Below are 18191 nucleotides of genomic sequence, written 5' to 3' on the forward strand. Positions count from 1 at the left end.
TAATCATCATCACATCACCATCATCTTCATCACCATGATCATCACATCACCATCATCCTCATCACCATAATCATCATCACATCACCATCATCTTCATCATCATAATCATCATCACATCACCATCATCTTCATCACCATAAGCATCACATCATTATCTTTCCAGCTCATTCTGAGCACCTACTGTGTACCTGGCACTGTGCCAAACTATCATGTGCATCATCTCATTAAATCTTCACTCAATGATATCATTAGGTGCCATTTTCCTCCCCCACCCCATCCTCATTTTTAAAATGGGGAAACTGAGGCTCATGAAGAATAAGGGACCAGCCACGAGCATATGGCTGAAAAGTGCCAGAGCTGAAATGCAAACCAGATCTTCACATCTCCAAAGGCCCCAGCTGGATTCCCTCTGTGAGGTTCCATCCTCAGCCACCACCCACTCCATGACCCAGGAACCTCAGAGCCCTAGAGTGCTGACAGAGGTGCTATGCAAATTCCTTCATACCAAGTTAACCCCTTCCCCTGCCCACTCCTTTGCTCCCCCCAGGCTTGAGATAGGAGCCCCTGCCTTTCCTGCCTTGGGAGAAGACTCCCTCTTCAAAGTCGACCTCCCTGGGCAGGGCCTGCCTATTGATGAGGCTAAATTGTCAAAGGGCCACATCAAAGCCTGCCAGGGTGGCTTTCTGAAAGGCAATTTACAAAACAAAAAAAGATGCCTGGGCTGTGGGGAGTGGTGGGGCTGACTTGGTGAAGTCTGCCTTGAAAGTGTTGGATAAAAAGTTAGTTTTGCTGCTAAAAGAGGTCACAGAGCCACCCCCACCCCTGCAAAATCTGCACGTTGAGATGGGGAGACCTGGGCTCCAGACCGTACCTGTCCGTGCACGAGTCAGAACACAGGGGTGGAGGCATCCCCGGCTCAGTGGAAGCAGGTAAACTGAGGAAGGCGCCATGCCCGCACCTCCTCAGAAGCCAGGAAGAATGGCCTGTGGGGCCCTTGGCCCATCTGCAAGTGCCCTCTGGGCATAGGGTCTGGGGTCTCTAGGACAAAGCCCTGGAGCTATGGCTCCTTGTGCTGACACCTGTCCTGTTAAGCCTTAGGCTACACTTAAATGTCAATATCCATATTCTGCAGATTGGGGAACTGAGGCATAGAAGTTTCATTTCTGGCCCATTTCTTGTCCCCTCAGGTGGCACCTGGCAGAGCTGGGATCTAGACCCACAAAGCCTGGCTCTGGGCCCTGGGCCCTGGGCCCTGTCTCCTTGTCTTCGGAAGTCCCATACTGAAGTCTCCAAGCCAGCTCTAGCCCTCAGGCCAACTTTATTTGGCTAGTATTGTGTTTTCAGGGTTTTTAAGTTAGCAGCCAATGGATGAACAATTTCCCAGTGCAGATTTCTTTGTGGCTTCTTTCTGCACTGCAGGTTGAATTGGAAACCCCTCTCAAAACCCTGGGCAGATATGTCCTGTTTGCCCCAGCAGTGCAGCACTGGTGTGGACTGGGCAGAGACTCAGGGTCTGCCAGCAAGCATGGCCTCCTTTGCACACTGCATTCTCCTGGCTCATCCTCTTAGGAGACAGCCTGGCGGCTTGGTTCCAGGTACAGGTTCTGGAATCAAATTACCTGTGGTGCGGACTTGAGTAGCCGACTTTCCAGCAGAGGGCAATCTCCTGCACCTGTCCAGACCTCAGTGCCCTCCTCTGTGAACTGGGATGATGACAACAGCTGATGATGCTGTTGCTGTTGTTATTGTTGCTTCTGCTATTGTTGTTGTTGCTGTTGCTGCTGTTGTGGTGGTTGTTGTTGTGGTGATGGTGGTGATGGTTGTTGCTGTTGCTGTTGTGGTGGTTGCTCTGAAGGAAGCAGCTAGAGTTCTGCATTTCAAAAAGACTGGGGCATGGTGAAAGCTTCCAAAGTGCTGGCTGCTCTCTGCCCTCACTCGTCCAAGAGCTCCATGTGTACTATTAACACATTTAACCTTGACAACAGCCCTGCAGAGCCAGGACCACTTTGAGCACACTCATTCATGGACGAGCAACCTGGGTTGTTGCCATGGCTGCTGCTGGTGGCGGGGGGTGCCTCTATGACTGCTGTTGTTGGGGCGCTGCCGTCCTTGCTGGTGCTATTGTCGCTGCTGCTTTTGTTATTGCTGCTAACGTTGTTGCTTCTGTTGCTGTTGCTGCTGCTGTTGTTGGGGGTCGTGGTTGTGGCTGTTGCTGTTGATGTGGTTGTTGCTGTTGATGTGGTTGTTGCTGTTGTTGAATATGCTATTGCTTTTGTTGCTGCCACTGTTGTTATTGTTGCGGTTGCTGCTGTTGCTGTTGTTGATGCTGCTGCTGCTGTTGTGGTTGTTGCTGTTTTGCGGTGGTTGTTGTTGATGATGTTGCTGTTATTGTTGCTTCTGCTATTATTGTTGTGGCTGCTGCTGTGGTGGCTGTTGCTGCTGTTGATGATGATGTTGCTGTTGTGGTGGCTGTTGCTGTTGTTTTGTGGTGGTTGTTGCTGATAATGGTGTTGCTGTTATTGTTACTTTTGCTATTGTTATTGTTGTTGCGGTTTTTGCTGCTGTTGCTGATGATACTGTTGCTGTTGCTGCTGTTGTTGATGCTGTTGCCCTTGTTGTGGTTGTTGCTGTTGTTTTGTGTTGGTTGCTGCTATTGCTGCTGCTCCTCCTGTTGTTACTGTTGCTTCTGCTATTGTTATTGCTGTGGTGGTTATTGCTGTTCTGGTAGTTGTTGCTGTTGTTGTGACGATGGTGTTGATGGTTGTTGCTGTTGCCATTGTTATGGTTGCTATTGGTGATATTGTTGATACTGTTGTGGTAGTTGCTGTTGTGGTGGTTGTTGCTGCTGTTGTGGTTATTGCTGTTATGATGGTAGTTGTTGCTGTTGTGGTGGTTGTTGCTGTTGCTGTTGTTGTGGTTGCCATTGATGATATTGTTGTTGATGATACAGTTGTGGTTGTTGCTGCTTTTGTGGTTCCTCCTGTTGTGGTGGTTGTTGCTGCTGGTGTGGTTGCTGTTGTGGCTGTTACGGTGGTAGTTGTTGCTGTTGTTGTGGTGGTTGTGGCTGTTGCTGTTGTGATTGCTGTTGATGCTGTTGATGATACTGTTGTGGTTGTTGCTACTGTGGTTGTTGCTGCTGTTGTGGTTATTGCTATTATGATGGTAGTTGTTGCTGTTGTGGTGGTTGTTGCTGTTGTTGTGATTGCTGTTGATGCTGTTGATGATACTGTTGCAGTTATTGCTGCTTTTGTGGTTCCTGCTGTTGTGGTGGTGGTGGTTGCTGCTGTTGTGGTTGTTGATGATGCTGTTGATGATGATTATGCTATTGTTATGCTATTGTTGATGACAGTGTTGTTATGGTAATTGCTGTTTTTATGGTTGTTGCTGCTGTTTTGCGGCTGTTGTTGTTGTGTTATTGATGCTTTTGTGGTTCCTGCTGTGGTAGTGGTGGTTGTTGCTGCTGTCGTGGTTGCTGCTGTTGTGGTTGTTGCTGTTGATGATGCTGCTGTTGATGATGATGCTGTTGTTGATGACGGTGTTGTTATGGTCATTGCTGCTTTTATGGTTGTTGCTGCCGCTGCTGTTGTTGTAGTTATTGCTGCCTTTGGGGTTGTTGCTGCTGTCGTGGTTGTTGCTGTTGCTCTTGTTGATGATGCTGTTGTGTTGTGGTGGTGCTGGTGGTTGGTGCTGCTGCTGTTGCTGGGAAGGTGCCGGCTGTCTGGGGGTCCCAGGCTCTGCTACTTGGCTCCATGTGTGACCCCGACATGGTCCCTCCCTTCCTCCTGCTGCAGGGCTTCTGGAAAAGCCCAGGGCTGCCAGGGATGTGGTGGAGGAGGGGATGCCCTGCCAGCCAGGAGCTGTGGGCTGACCTGGCACACCGAGCCATTCAAGGTGCGCCAGACTGCAGCTGCCCCCCACCCAGCTCCAGCCCTTTCTTCTCCCTGCTCTTTGTTTGGGCCCTTTTGATTTGGGAACAAGGCTCCTTTATGTGGCGCTGGGCCGCCAGGCCTCCCTGTCCCACCCGTGGCTGGGGATTTCCTTTTCATCTGGCACTGGGAGCCCCGGGCTCTGAGCGAGACAGCAGGAGGGATTTAGTGGTGTCACAAAACCTGGGTGACTCAGCTTTCAGTGGTGCATTGTGGCCCCGCGGCTTTGATATCTTAAGTGGGAGTCACAGCAAAGCGGAGCCGCGGTGGCAAGGCGATGCTGCCAGTGAGGGCTGCTGGGGGCGTGGTGCACCTGCTGAAAGGGAACCCCTCTCCCAGGAGGACTATTCCGTTTCGGCGGGAGGACTGGCCTGTAACCCTGGACTCTTAAGGATGACATTGAGCAGGGTGGCTGCCTCAGGGTTTTGGGGTCGGCCGCTGGCTCCCACCTCCCCTTTGTTCCTGAGGCTTCCCAGGGGATGCGTGTGCAGGCTGCTCTGGCCAGAAGTTTCTAGGCAGAGAGAGGCTTGGCCTCCAGTCTAGGGCCGGATGAGTCAGCGTGGAGGGCTCTGCGCAGCCCAGGAAGCTGCTCAGGAGGCAGACGCTGGAGGGAGGCCAGCAGTGAAGCAGGACAGCTGGGGACCACAACTCCCTTCGCTGTCACTCCTGCCTCCAAGAGGTGTGAGGCCCACGTGGAAACAGAATTGGACTCCCTTGGCCACGGGGTCTCAAGTCAACTATCCAGATTCTCTGTGCCTCAGTTTCCCCATTTGTAGAATGGAGCATCCATCTCAACCAGGCACCGTGATGGTGAATATTGGATGCCCATACAGCACTTAGGGAAACACCTATATAGCGCAAGTGGAGAGGTTTTTAATGGTTACCCTGTGGATTTCTTTTGTTTTTTCTGTGACAGAGTCTTGCTCCATCATCCAGGCTGGAGTGCAGTGGTGTGATCTCGGCTCACTGCAAGCTCTGCCTTCTCTGCTCAAGAAATTCTCATGCCTCAGCCTCCTGAATAGCTGGGATTACAGGTGTGTGCCACCAGCCCGGCTAATTTTGTATTTTGAGACGAGGTTTCACCATGCTGGCCAGGCTGGTCTCAAACTCCTGACCTCAAGTGATCTGCCCACCTTGGCCTTCCAAAGTGTTGGGATTACAGGGGTGAGCCACCGTGCCAGGCCTACCCTGTGTTTTGAAGTCACCTCCTCACCGGCTCGCTGTTTGTTGGTGCAGGGGGAGGGCCCAGTGAGGAACACGAGCTGCAGGCTCAGGCGGTCCTGCTGCAACCTTGGCCCCGAGCTCAGCCTCCCTCTATCTCACAGCAGGTAGGGCGGCCACGCCAGCCTGCCTGGGTTGTTTAGATTGAATGAGATATTCCACGGAGAGGGCCTGGTGCCAGCCTGGCTCTTTCAACACTCTTGTTCCCCAGGTCTGTTTCTGTGACAAGGATTTTTCTTTTTTTTGAGATGGAGTCTCGCTCTGGTGCCCAGGCTGAAGTGCAGTGGTGCAATCACAGCTCACTGCAACCTCTGCCTCCTGGGTTCAAGCAATTCTTCTGCTTCAGCCTCCCTACTAGCTGGGATTACGGGCATGCGCCACCACGCCCAGCTATTTTTTTTATTTTTAGTAGAGACAAGGTTTCACTATGATGGCCAGGCTGGTTTTGAACTCCTGACCTCAAGTGATCCACCTGTCTCGGCCTCCCAAAGTGCCGGGACTACAGGCGTGAACCACCGCGTACGGCCTGTGACAAAGATTTCTAAGTGTGACAGAAGGGAGGGTTGTGGCTGACCTTAGCTCATTAGAGGCAGGAAAGCCCAGTGAGCATGACAACTGGCTTTGGGGTCACACAGCTGGTTTCAGATCCTGGGCACACTCTGAGTGGCTGAGTGACTTTGGAGAAGTCACTCCTCACCTCCAAGTCTCGGCTTCCTCTTCCACAACACGGAGGCACCTACATCTCCAGCTCCCTGTGGGGTGCTGTGAGGACCTGATGTGACCTTGCGTGATGCCCTGAAGCTCTCGGCGCCTGCAAGGCCTGCTGTGTTGTGGGTGTTGGGGAGGATTTAGAGTTTGAAGGAACTCTGGGCAAACCGTCGATGAAGCCAGAGGCAATTTGCCAGGTCAACAGAGTCCCTTTCAGGCAGACAGTTCGTTCTCAAAAAGGTTATGGCTTTAGGAACCATTGGAGGGAAGAAGCCAGGGAAACTTCAGATCTCATCTTTGGGGTAGTACTGACAGCTGCCGTCTGCTGTGGCCCAGGCGAAGTGCTGAGAGCTTCACTTACATTACCTTTACGCCTTCCCTGGAGGCCAGAGCTGTCACTAACTCCATTTTACCAAATGACGCAACTGAGGCTGCGGATAACCTGTCTTGGCTAAATTTAGAGCGAGGAGTGGCAGGGCTGGGCTTTGAACCCAGACAGAAGGATCCCATGCCTTGCTTAACTAGGGAAGCCCATGCCTGTCTGGCCACTCCAGGTCACCATGCAGCTTAAGCCTGCCCTCTGAGCAGGAAGAGACACTCCACCCCCTGCACCCCCTGGGCTGAGAGCATGAGCAACCCAGGACTCAGAAACCTGAGAGCCCATCTCCTGGAAAGGCAGCCATCAGCGATCCTCAGGTTCCCCACAAGCCCGGGCAGTGGGGGTAGCATGGGGGACTTGACCTGTCCATGGGAGTCCAGGAAGCCCCCTCTCTTAGCCACACTGCACTGCAAGGAGGTCCTGGGTGGTGCAGTACCACTGCAGCTGGCTCACACAGGGAGGTCTCGGTGGAGGTTTTCAAAAATGGCCTCAAGGTCTTTGACATCCCTCCATTGAGAAGCAGGGCCTGTGTCCCCGCCCCTTGAACCCAGGTGGGCCAAGTCCGCTCCTAACTAGTAGAATTCAGCCAGAGTGACGCGCGTGCCCTCTGAGGAGAGGTCAGAGGGGGTACACCGTCTTTGCCTTGTTCTCCTGCCAAGCTTGCTCTGGAAACACTCGCTCTCAGAACACAGTGGCCATGCTGGCAGGAGCCCAAGCCACGTAGCAGGCCACACATAGACCGGGCCCAGCCCGCTTCAGGGCCATCCCTGCCCAGGCACCAGACAATGAGTGATGGAGCCACACAATGGCCTGGCATGCAGCTCTGCAGTTGTCCCCAGCCTTCCTGTCTCCCCAGCTGAGGCCCAGAGTGTGAGAAACACTCCAGCCATCTCCACTACGGCATCTCCCAGTTTCTCACTGCAGAAACCGAGAGCACAACGAAATGATTGCTGTGTGCCACCAAGCCTTGGGGTAGTTTGTTACACAGCCGTGGTGACTGGGACAATCTCCCATGGGCAGAAAAGGAGGCTTAACAATAAGCCCTTGGCTCAGGCCACCCAACGGCCCTGAGGCTGCCAGTTAGATTAGCCCACAAGGAGATTGCTGGTGTAGATGGGAGTTCCTTGGATGGGCCAGGAACAGGGTGTGTGAATGGTTTAAAATTGTACACAAGGCCAGGCATGGTGGCTCACACCTGTAATCTCAGCACTTTGGGAGACCGAGGCAGGTATATCACGAGGTCAGGAGTTCAAGACCAACCTGGCCAAGATGGTGAAACCCCATCTCTACTAAAAATACAAAAATTAGCCAGGCGTGGCGGTGGGCGCCTGTAAATCCAGCTACTCGGGAGGCTGAGGCAAAGAATTGCTTCAGCCTGGGAGGTGGAGTTTGCAGTGAACCGAGATCGTGCCATTGCACTCCAGCCTGGGAGAAAGAGTTAGGCTCTGCCTAAAAAAAAAATAACAAAATAAATCATACACAAAATGCTGTGTATGTGAATGTTTGAAAGAGGGAGGTTCGGTGTCCTTCAGGTTCTCAAAAGGGCTCACGGGATCCATGGTATACAAAGGTGGGACTGAGACTCCTCATCCCTCTGGCCACATCCCTTTGTCATGGGGACTCTGAAGCTCCTCCCATCAAGAGGCGGAGCCTACTTTCCCAACCCCGAGACTGGACAGACCTGTGACTGACTTTGACCAGCAGAGTGTGCTGGAAGTGATGGTGGGCACCTTCCGAGATGAGGCCTTAAGGAGCCTCACGACTTCCATTTTCACCACTGTGGAACATGGCACTGAGACCTTCTAAGACCCTGAGGCTCTGGATAGCCTGGGCTAGCCAGCTGGGGGAGGTGGGGGATGGCCTAGTCCCCGCGGGGATGAGAGGCCTCATGGAGGAGAACCAAGGCCCCCGCCACAAACCAGCGCCAACCACCTGACATGGGGGTGAGGCCACCTCTGACACTGTGGCCCCAGTCAAACCATCAGGTGACCTCAGCCATGCGAGTGGTCCCAGGCAAGGCCAGCAGGAGAGTCGCCTAGATTTCTAACTCACAGGACTGCAAGAAATGCAACAGTGTTGGTGTTTGTGGGAGATTCATTCTAGAATCCCTGGGGATATCAAAATCCACAGCTGCTGAAGTCCCTGATGTAAAATGGCCTGGTGTTTGCCTATGACCTCCCACAGACCTTAAATCACCTCTAGATTACTTATAACTCCTAATGCAAGTACATGCTATATAAGTAGTGATTATACTATATTTCTTAGGGAAGAAGGACAAAAAAAGAAAAAAAAAGAAAAAGCAAATCTGACCAGAAGAGATTCAGGCGGGGTCTGCGTCATGGTGTTGCAACTGGTACAATGACGCAGGTGCCATGATTGGCTTGATGTTTGCTGGTGCCATCCTGAAATTCTTCATCTTTTTTTTTTTTTTTTTTTTTGAGACAGAGTCTTGCTCTGTCACCCAGGCTGGAGTGCAATGGCATCATCCGGCTCACTGCAACCTCCGCCTCCTGAGCTCAAGAGATTCTCCCTGCCTCAGCCTCCCGAGTAGCTGAGATTACAGGCACCCATCACCACACCTGGCTAATTTTTGTATTTTTAGTAGAGACAGGGTTTCACCATGTTGGCCAGGATGGTCTCAAATTCCTGACCTCAGGTGATCTGCCCGCCTCGGCCTCCCAAAGTGCTGGGATTACAGGCATGAGCCACCACACCCAGTATTCTTGATCATTTTTTAACAAGAGACCCCACTGTTTCATTTTGCAGTGAGCCGTGAACATGTATGTAGCTGGTTCTGGATACAGGCATCCTTACCATGCCAAAGACCGGGCATGCCAGCTGCTCCCCGACCCCCCTCATCCCATCAATCTATCACTCTCCAGCTCCTTTTTCCCTCCTCAGACAGAACAACAAATCTGACAGATCAACTCACCTCCAATGAGAACACCCAAGGCCAGGCTCTTGTAGGCACCACTTACTCTTAATAAATTTCCTCCTGAAACACCCTTGAAAAAGACAAGGGAAAATCTCTACCGCTCCTCACTGGGCCCAAAAGTAACCTTAAGTCGCCATAATCCATTTTTATTCGGTGTGGAGAGCTTTGTGACTTTGCTCTCTCATAAATATACATTAGCCGTGTATTAAAAAAAAAAAAGTCTGTACATGCTCAGTAGAGTTGCAATTATCCTTTAAAAAAAAAAAAACCATTTTTGATCCAAGTTGGTTGAATCCGTGGATACAGAACCCAAGCATACAGAAAGCCAACTGTAAATAGTTGCGCTTTGGTTTGGTTTTCTAAGTTGTGGTTTGTAAGCCACTCTGTTTTGGGGTGGTTTGTCATGCAGGAAGAGATAACTGAGACCATGGGCCACGTTCCTTGTCACAGTGAATTGAGTGATGTCTGGCAGACAGCAGGTGGGAGCGGGCTCTGAGACGGCTCCCCCTGGGGTGGGGACATAGCGTAGTGGTTTGAAGGCTGACGTGGCTTAGTCACAGAGGGCCCTACAGCCTGGTCCGCTCAGGACAGCCACAGTCCGTGCATGGGGTCCTAGTGCCGTGTTCCTCGGTCCTGGGTTGGGTGATAAATCATTTAGGGACCCCGCTAACACATGCTGGAAACACGGGTGCAGATGTGGTTGGAGGCAGTGGAATAGCAGCACTGCCAGGACCTGACCATGGTATCACCCCATCCAAACTCCTGTGAACAGCCTCCAGAACGCTCTCTGAGCATTGCTGGATGCCTACTGTATGCACCTGGGAGACAGGATACACCTACTGTGTGCACCAGGCTGCAAGAACCCACCTGGAAGACACAATAAATCCTCAACTCCTGCGACCTCTGAAATGCAAACCATGGATCTAGACTAATCCAATGAAAATATAAAAATATATCATTTTTCCTTTTTCTTGCGACCACATTTAAATAAGTAAGAAGAAATAGGCAAAATTATTTTTAATAATATTTTTAAATTAACCCAAAACACGCAAAACATGATCATTTCAGAATGTTATCAAAAAAAAACACCAACGAGCTATTTTACATTCTGTTTTGGGTAGTAAGTCCTTGAAATCCAGCGCTGTAAAGCATCCCAATTCAGATGCTAAACTCTTTAGCTATCCTGCTCAGATTTATCTTATATCTCAGATATAAATTTCATAAATCTATGGTTGAAAAAGTAGATTCACAAATCCAAGTTGTTCCAAACCTACATAAAAGTTTTCCAGTAACTAAATTGAGCATCTGTTTTTATTTTATTTATTTATTTAGAGACAGGGTCTGACTCTGTCATCCAGGCTGGGGTGCAGTGATGTGATCACAGCTCGGCTGGTTCCCGCCTTGACTTCCCAGGCGTGGGTAATCCTCCCACCTCAGCCTCCTGAGTACCTGGGACCGCAGGCCCACATCACCACACTTAGCTAATGTTTTTGTATTTTTTGTAGAGATAGTGTTTCAGTATGTTGCCCAGGCTGGTCTCAAACTCCTGGGCTCAATAGATCCTGTCGCCTCAGCCTCCCGAAGTGAAGGAATTACAGGTGTGAGCCACCACGCCAACCTAAAGCATCTGTTTTTAAAACTAAATTTTAGGGCGGGTTCAGTGGCTCACACCTGTAATCCCAGCACTTTGGGAGGTCGAGGTGGGCAGAACACAAGGTCAGGAGATCGAGACCATTCTGGCCAGCGTGGTGAAATCCCATCTCTACTAAAAATACAAAAAGTAGCAGGGGGTAGTGGTGGGTGCCCGTAGTTCTAGCTACTCAGGAGGCTGAGGCAGGAGAATTGGTGGGACCGGGAAGTGGAGGGTATAGAGAGCTGAGAGTGTGCCACTGCACTCCAGCCTGGGTGACAGAGTGACACTCTGTCTCAAAAATAAAAACAAAAGAAAAGCTAAATTTTAGTTAATTATGATACAGTATAATGAAAGATTCAGTTCCTCAGTCACACCAGCCAAATTTCAGGTGCTCAATGGTCACACACGGCTATGGCTACCCAGAGGCTCCCTGCTGCCCTGGTTAGGTAAACTGAGGCCCAGAGAAGTGAAGCGTCTTGTCCAAGGCTTCGCATCAGGTTCTGCCTTAGTGGGCACCAGGTCACACTTTTTGGTTCCTGTCCCTGTTGGTATGCCTCGTGAGTTCACAACTCAACCTAGCTCAGGCACTAAACGCCCCATGTCCGTCCAGTCTACAATCCTCTGAAGCCACCAGCTTTCCTTGGATGGGGTGGCCACATGGGGTGGTGGGCAGTGCCTGGGCATGGTGCCTGACAGCCGTGGCTGCTGGCCAGAGGGTTCCTGAAGCCCCCAGTGCTGCACTGTCCCCATCTGTGGAAAGGAGTTCTCATCCCTTCTCAGAGAGCCGAGCTGCCTGGGCTAGTGGCTGACGACAGGGCCTCTGTGCCTTGGTTTCTCCATCTGTAAAATGGGAACAGGGCAGATGAGGCCGGTGAGCCTTCCCTGTAGGACCGTCGTATGGGAGAGAATCACCACCACTGTTCGGGGGAGGGGACCGGTGCCATGGGAGCCAGATGAGCGTGCGCATCTAATCGTGTCCCGCCAAACACATGTCCCAGTCCCAACTCCCAGTACCTGGGAATGGGACCTTATTTGGAAAGAAGGGCTTTGTGGATGTAATGAATTAAGATAAGGGCATGCTGGAAAGGGTGGGCCCTGCTCCCATGACCAGTGCCGGGGAGAAGGAGAGTAAGAGACATTGGCGTGCGAAGGGGAATAGCCACGGTGGGCAGGGACAGAGGGCGGAGGGATGCGGCCTGCAGCCAAAAAACCCCTTCGGAATTTCTTGGGACGGAGTTTCGCTCTTGTTACCCAGGCTGGAGTGCAATGGCGCGATCTCGGCTCACCGCAACCTCCGTCTCCTGGGTTCAGGCGATTCTCCTGCCTCAGCCTCCTGAGTAGCTGGGATTACAGGCACGCGCCACCATGCCCAGATAATTTTTTGTATTTTTAGTAGAGATGGGGTTTCACTGTGTTGACCAGGATGGTCTCGATCTCTTGACCTCGTGATCCACCCACCTCGGCCTCCCAAAGTGCTGGGATTACAGGCTTGAGCCACCGCACCCGGCCGGGAATTTCTTGGAAGGAGCCTCCCCCGTGCGAGGCCCTGCTGGCACCTGAGTCAGACTTCTGGCCCCCGAACAGTGGGTGGATGCATTGCTGCTCTTTTAGGCCCCTCACTTTGTGGGACTAGGTGACAGCAGCCCCAGGATGTTAACACAAAATTGGTCTGATTCTAATCTCCATCCCACCAAGGCGTACCAGAGAGCCCAGCCCAGTGGGACAGACCCAGGGGTTCTCTCCGTTTCTCAGACCAAAGCCGGGAAGCGGGACCTGGGGCTGCAAACACCACTAAGCTGGACTGTGGGCCCTCTGCCAGGCCAGACCCAGTCTCCCGAGCCTGGGAAGGGGATGCGGTTCTGGCCGCCACCGCACCCGCCCTCCCTTCACCGCCACCGCGCCGAGCTCACAATGCGGCTCCACTTGGCCCCTGGAAAGTGGCCGCCCAGGTTCCAATTAGTCCTCCCCGAAGGGCCTTAAGTGATGTCCTCCCAGCCGCTCACAACACACGCTCAGCCCCTCTGGAGCCTTTTCTCTTCCCCAGCTTTGAAGATCAATGGTTTTTGAAGACCACAGCATCTTATTAAAGCCAGAAAAATGGGGGCGGACGGCTGGAAGGCAGAGCGCTCCAAGGCTGGGAGCAGTGCACTCCGTGGACCTCTGTCCTGCTCAGCAGCCCAGCGTGGGCTCAGTGTGAGTCCTCAATGTAAGGCCAGGGTGGGCCTTCTGAAGCTCTCTGCCAAGGACCGTGTGGATGTGTTGAGGACTGTGTGGGCACTCATTTACGCCATGGTGCGGATGCAAACAAAGGGCTGATGGGTGGGGGTGGGCCCAGGGCTGGGGTGCTCAGGTGATGCATCCTGAACAGCTGGGACTACAGGCATGCACCACCACACCCGGCTAATTTTTCTATTTTTAGTAGAGATGGGGTTTCACTATGTTGGCAAGGCTGGTCTCAAACTCCTGACCTCAGGTGATCCACCAACCTTGGCCTCCTAAAGTGCTGGAATTACCCATGTGAGCCACCGTGCTGGGCCTCTTTTAAGTTTTCTAACCAAGGTCCACCTGTGTCCCAACATCAGCTGCTTGCCCTTTACACAAAAAAGAGCAGGTGCCCATGTCTCAGCCTGGCATTTCGTTAGCATTTGAAAATACTGTTTGGGCCGGGCCCAGTGGCTCACACCTGTAATCCCAGCACTTGGAGGCCAAGGCGGGTGGATCACAAGGTCATGAGTTCAAGACCAGCCTGGGAAACATGGTGAAACCCCTTCTCTACTAAAAATACAGAAATAAGCTGGGGGGTGGGGGGGTGTGCACCTGCAATCCCAGCTACTAGGGAGGCTGAAGCAGAAGAATCGCTTGAACCCAGGTGGCAGAGGTTGCAGTGAGCCAAGATCACACCACTGCACTCCAGCCTGGGTGAGACAGAGTGATACTCTGTCTCAAAAAAAAAAAAAAAAAACCTGCTTCATTGAACTTATTTTTACAGTTACATTTGAATTAGGGCAAGTGATGCTGATGTCTACTGTTGATGAGGGTTCAGAGTTTGCTTTCAAATAAATTTGAATTAAAAAAATAACAATGAATCCATGTATTCTTCGCAGATATTTTCTTATTGGCAAGATGTGTGCTGGGGCATTTTTAGCTGCTGAGAGCTCTGTGGTGCTCACTCTTGCTGGGAGACAGAATCAATGAACGGCCCAAGTAGGAATCCAGCCACAGCTGATAACCCGGGCTGGTGACTCAGCTTCTCTGCCCTTTGAGTTTTGGTCTACGTTGAGTCGTTTGAATATTTCATACACATCTGGGTGATTCTAAAGGTTTTATCACAAAAACCCATGAAGTAAATATGATGGGGAGACTGAGGCACAGAGCGGTCACGGGACAGTCAGTGTGAGGCCGAGGTGGGACTTCTGAAGCTCTGTGCTGTGGTCACCGTGTTGAGGACTGTGTGGGCACTCACTCATTCGTGGGGGCAAGGTCACCTTCAAATCTTCCATTCTGCAGCAGCAGCAGCAGGGATAGAATCATCTCCAGACTCTTCAAACCTGTTGTAGGCTGGGCGTAGTGGCTCACGCCTGTAATCCCAGCACTTTGGATGGCCAAGGTGTGCGGATCATCTGAGGTCAGGAGTTCGAGACCAGCCTGACCAACATGGAGAAACCCCGTCTCTACTAAAAATACAAAATTAGCCAAGTTTGGTGGCGCGTGCCTGTAATCCCAACTACTTGGGAGGCTGAGGCAGGAGAATCACTAAACCCAGGAGGCGGAGGTTGCCGTGAGCCGAGATTGTGCCACTGCACTCCAACCCGGGTGACAGAGGAAAACTCCATCTAAAAAAAAAAAAAAAAAAAAATCATTGTTAACAGTGCCGGTGGCTGCAGATCCTTTGTAGATGATGGGATCTGCTGGAAAATCTGCTCAATTTGCCACCTATAGGGACTATTGCCTTAAACCCCTTCACGTCCTGAAGCTGCCAGCCCTAACAGGAAACACTTCCGTTTCACATACCTTTGCCTAGTGGGGTGTGAAGTCCCTGTCTTGGCTCATGGTCAGATGCCCCATGGCCAGGGACATGGGAGCCTCGGTGATTCAGGAGCCTTTGAGGCTCCGAGAAATGCCCCTACAGAATTACACAGGGCTGACCAGGAGCTGGCCTGGGCCACCAAACTCCCGCCCACTTCGTCACGTGGAGGCCACAGCGTTTCTTTACCCGGGTCTGGTTACCCTCCGGACGTTCCAGCCTGCCCAGGGGAATGCCGTTTTTCTTTCAGGTGATGTATTCTGAGCATCAAAGCCCAGGACAGGGGGGAATGCTGTCCCCTGCCTCTGGATAAATGGGCTGCCTTCACTCCCATGGCAAGCACCTGAGTAAGGCTGGAGAATCCGAAAGGAATTGCGAAGTGACACTTTAAGGAAACCCATTCATGGGGAAAGGAGTTATTTTTGTTGTCAGACAATGGGGTCAGTCACTCCCCGCTGAATTCCTCCACGCTAATCACTCTGCTGCCTTCTGCTTTGTGTCTGCTCCCTGCCAGGACGTGCCCCAGGTGATACATGCATGTCATCATTTTTTATATAAAAATATGTGTGTGTCTCCTGTTTGCAAACTGTATATACAATGTCCGATGCTGTTTTTTTCCCTTATCGTGACTTCTTCCCTACCCAACACACGTTATTGTCCTTAAAGCTGAGTGATAAGTAGTCCAGAGGGAGGTGGCAGGGCCTGGCAGTCAGGAACTCAGCTCCCTGCTGTGACTCCCAGCTCTGCCTCTCAGCTGCTGAGCACTGCAGGCAAGTCACTCTGCCTCTCTGTGCCTTGGTTTTCTCATCTCTGGGATGGGGCTATTAAAAGTCCTTACCCCTGGGTTATACGGATTAAATGAGTCAATATTTATAAAATGCCTAGAAGGACGTGCTGCACACTGCATCCTTGTGACCTCAGTTCATGGCTGGGCACGAAATGGGAACACAGGGCAGGTGCCACAGTGGCTCATGCCTGTAATCCTAGCACTTTGGGAGGCTGAGGTGGGTGGATCACGAGGTTAGGAGTTCAAGACCAGCCTGGCCAAGATGGCAAAACCCGGTCACTACTAAAAATACAAAAATTATCCAGGCATGGAGGCGCATGCCTATAATCCCAGCTACTCAGGAGACAGAGGCAGAGAGTTGCTTGAACCCAGGAGGTGGAGGTTGCAGTGAGCCGAGATCACACCACTGCAGTCAGCCTGGGCGACAGAGAGAGACTCCATCTCAAAAGAAAAAAAAAATGGGCACACAAAATATTGCTGAATGAATGAGTGGGTGAATGAATGAGTGGGTGAATGAATGAGTGAGTGAATGAATGAATGGGTGACAAATAGTGGAGGAGGCAGGGGGTGGTGGCTCACGTCTGTATTCCTAGCACTTTGAGAGGTCAAGGCAGGCAGATCACCTGAGGTCGTGGGTTCGAGACCAACCTGGTCAATATAGTTAAACCTGGTCTCTACTAAAAATACAAAAATTAGCCAAGTGTGGTGGCGCACGCCTGTAATCCCAACTGCTTGGGAGGTTGAGGCAGGAGAATTGCTTGAACCCAGGAGGCAGAGGTTGCAGTGAGCCAAGATTGCGCCACTGCACTCCAGTCTAGGTAACAAGAGCAAAACTTCATCTCAAAAAAAATAAATACATAAAAAAGTTAGGCCTGGCTCAGTGGTTCACACCTGTAATCCCAGCACTTTGGGAGGCTGAGGCGGGCAGATCACCTGAGGTCATCAGTTAGAGACCAGCCTGGCCAACACGGTTAAACCCGGTCTTTACTAAAAATACAAAAAGTAGCCAGGTGTGGTGGTGCGTGCCTGTAATCCCAACTACTTGGGAGGTTGAAGCAGGATAATTGCTTAAACCCGGGAGGCAGAGGTTGCAGTGAGCCAAGATTGTGCCATCGCACTTCAGCCTAGACAACAAGAGCAGAACTTAATCTCTAAAAAACAAATAAATAAAAAAGTTAGGCAGGTCGCAGTGGCTCACGCCTGTTATCCAAACACTTTGAGTGGCTGAGACAGGCGGATCACCTGAGGTCGTGAGTTCAAGACCAGCCTGATCAACCTGGAGAAACTCCTTCTCTATTAAAAATACAAAAATTAGCAAGGCATGGTGGCACATGCCTGTAACCCCAGCTACTCGGGAGGCTGAGGCAGGAGAATCGCTTGAACCTGGGAAGCGGAGGTTACGGTGAGCCAAGATTGCACCATTGCACTCCAGCCTGGGCAACAAGAACAAAACTTCATCTCAAAATAACAACACGTAAATAAATAAATAAATAAATAAATAAAAATGTTAAAGTTAGTGGAGGAGTTATCAGACTGTATTTTGGTCTCACAGATGGCCGACGGCAGCAAAGTCCATAGTTGGCAGAGCTCAGGTTTGTCTGGAGAATCTTGACAGCTGCTCAGATGCTGCTGGAGCCTGGGTTGCTCATCATGAAGAAGGCAGAGTCCCCTTGGTGCCCACACCATGTGCCTTCCAAGGAGGTGGCCAGGCAGCAGCCTAGGGGAATCCTACTGCAAGTGGGGGCTGCAGGTGGGCATAGATGGCCCCTAGGGGGGTCTAAGTGGCCCCAGGTGGGTGTCAGTGGCCTCTACGTGGGTATCAGTGGCCCCAGGTGTGTGTAGACGCCTCGGGGCTGTCTGTCAGACTTCGGATATAGAGTGGACCTCCGGTGGCTTGAACACATTTTCCTGAGGCACTTTGAGAGGTGGTACCCTGCAAAGCCATCCCAGCAGAAGGTTTGCAGACGAAGATGCTCAACGGCTTCAGTGAACTCTCTTCTGGGAAGGAAAGTAGGTTCCGACATTTTTAGAGCATGTTGGCAAGAGGTTTGTGGTGGGGACACTCCCCTCCTGGGGCATCATCCCAGATGGACTGGCACTCCTGGATACATGGGAGTCCAGGATGGGTCCCCGGAGCTCTGGCTTCTGTGGCTTTGCTGTTCTTTTCCCATTCCAGGGGCCAGAGATGTGGCTACATCCCAGGACAAAGTTGGCCTGTACCAATTTCAAGTCTGGGAGTCTGGCCCTTTTGAGGGCCTTTTGAGGTGGTGTCCTCCTCCTCCTCTTCCTCCTCTTCTTCCTCCTCCTCTTCCTCCTCCTCTTCCTCCTCTTCTTCATCCTCTTCTTCCTCCTTCTCTTCATCCCCCTCTTCCTCTTCCTCGTCACCCTCCCCCTCCTCTTCCTCCTCCCCTCCTTTCTCCTCCTCCTCCTCATCCTCCTCCTCTTCCTCTTCCTCCTCATCCTCTTCCTCCCTCTCCTCCTCCTCCTCTTCCTCCTCCTCCTCCTCCTCTTCCCCCTCCTCCTCCTCTTCCTTCTCCTCCTCCTCTTCCTCCTCATCCTCTTCCTCCCCCTCCTCCTC

The sequence above is a fragment of the Cebus imitator genome, unplaced genomic scaffold, assembly GCF_001604975.1.
Source record: "Cebus imitator isolate Cc_AM_T3 unplaced genomic scaffold, Cebus_imitator-1.0 Scaffold564, whole genome shotgun sequence".
Taxonomy (NCBI): domain Eukaryota; kingdom Metazoa; phylum Chordata; class Mammalia; order Primates; family Cebidae; genus Cebus; species Cebus imitator.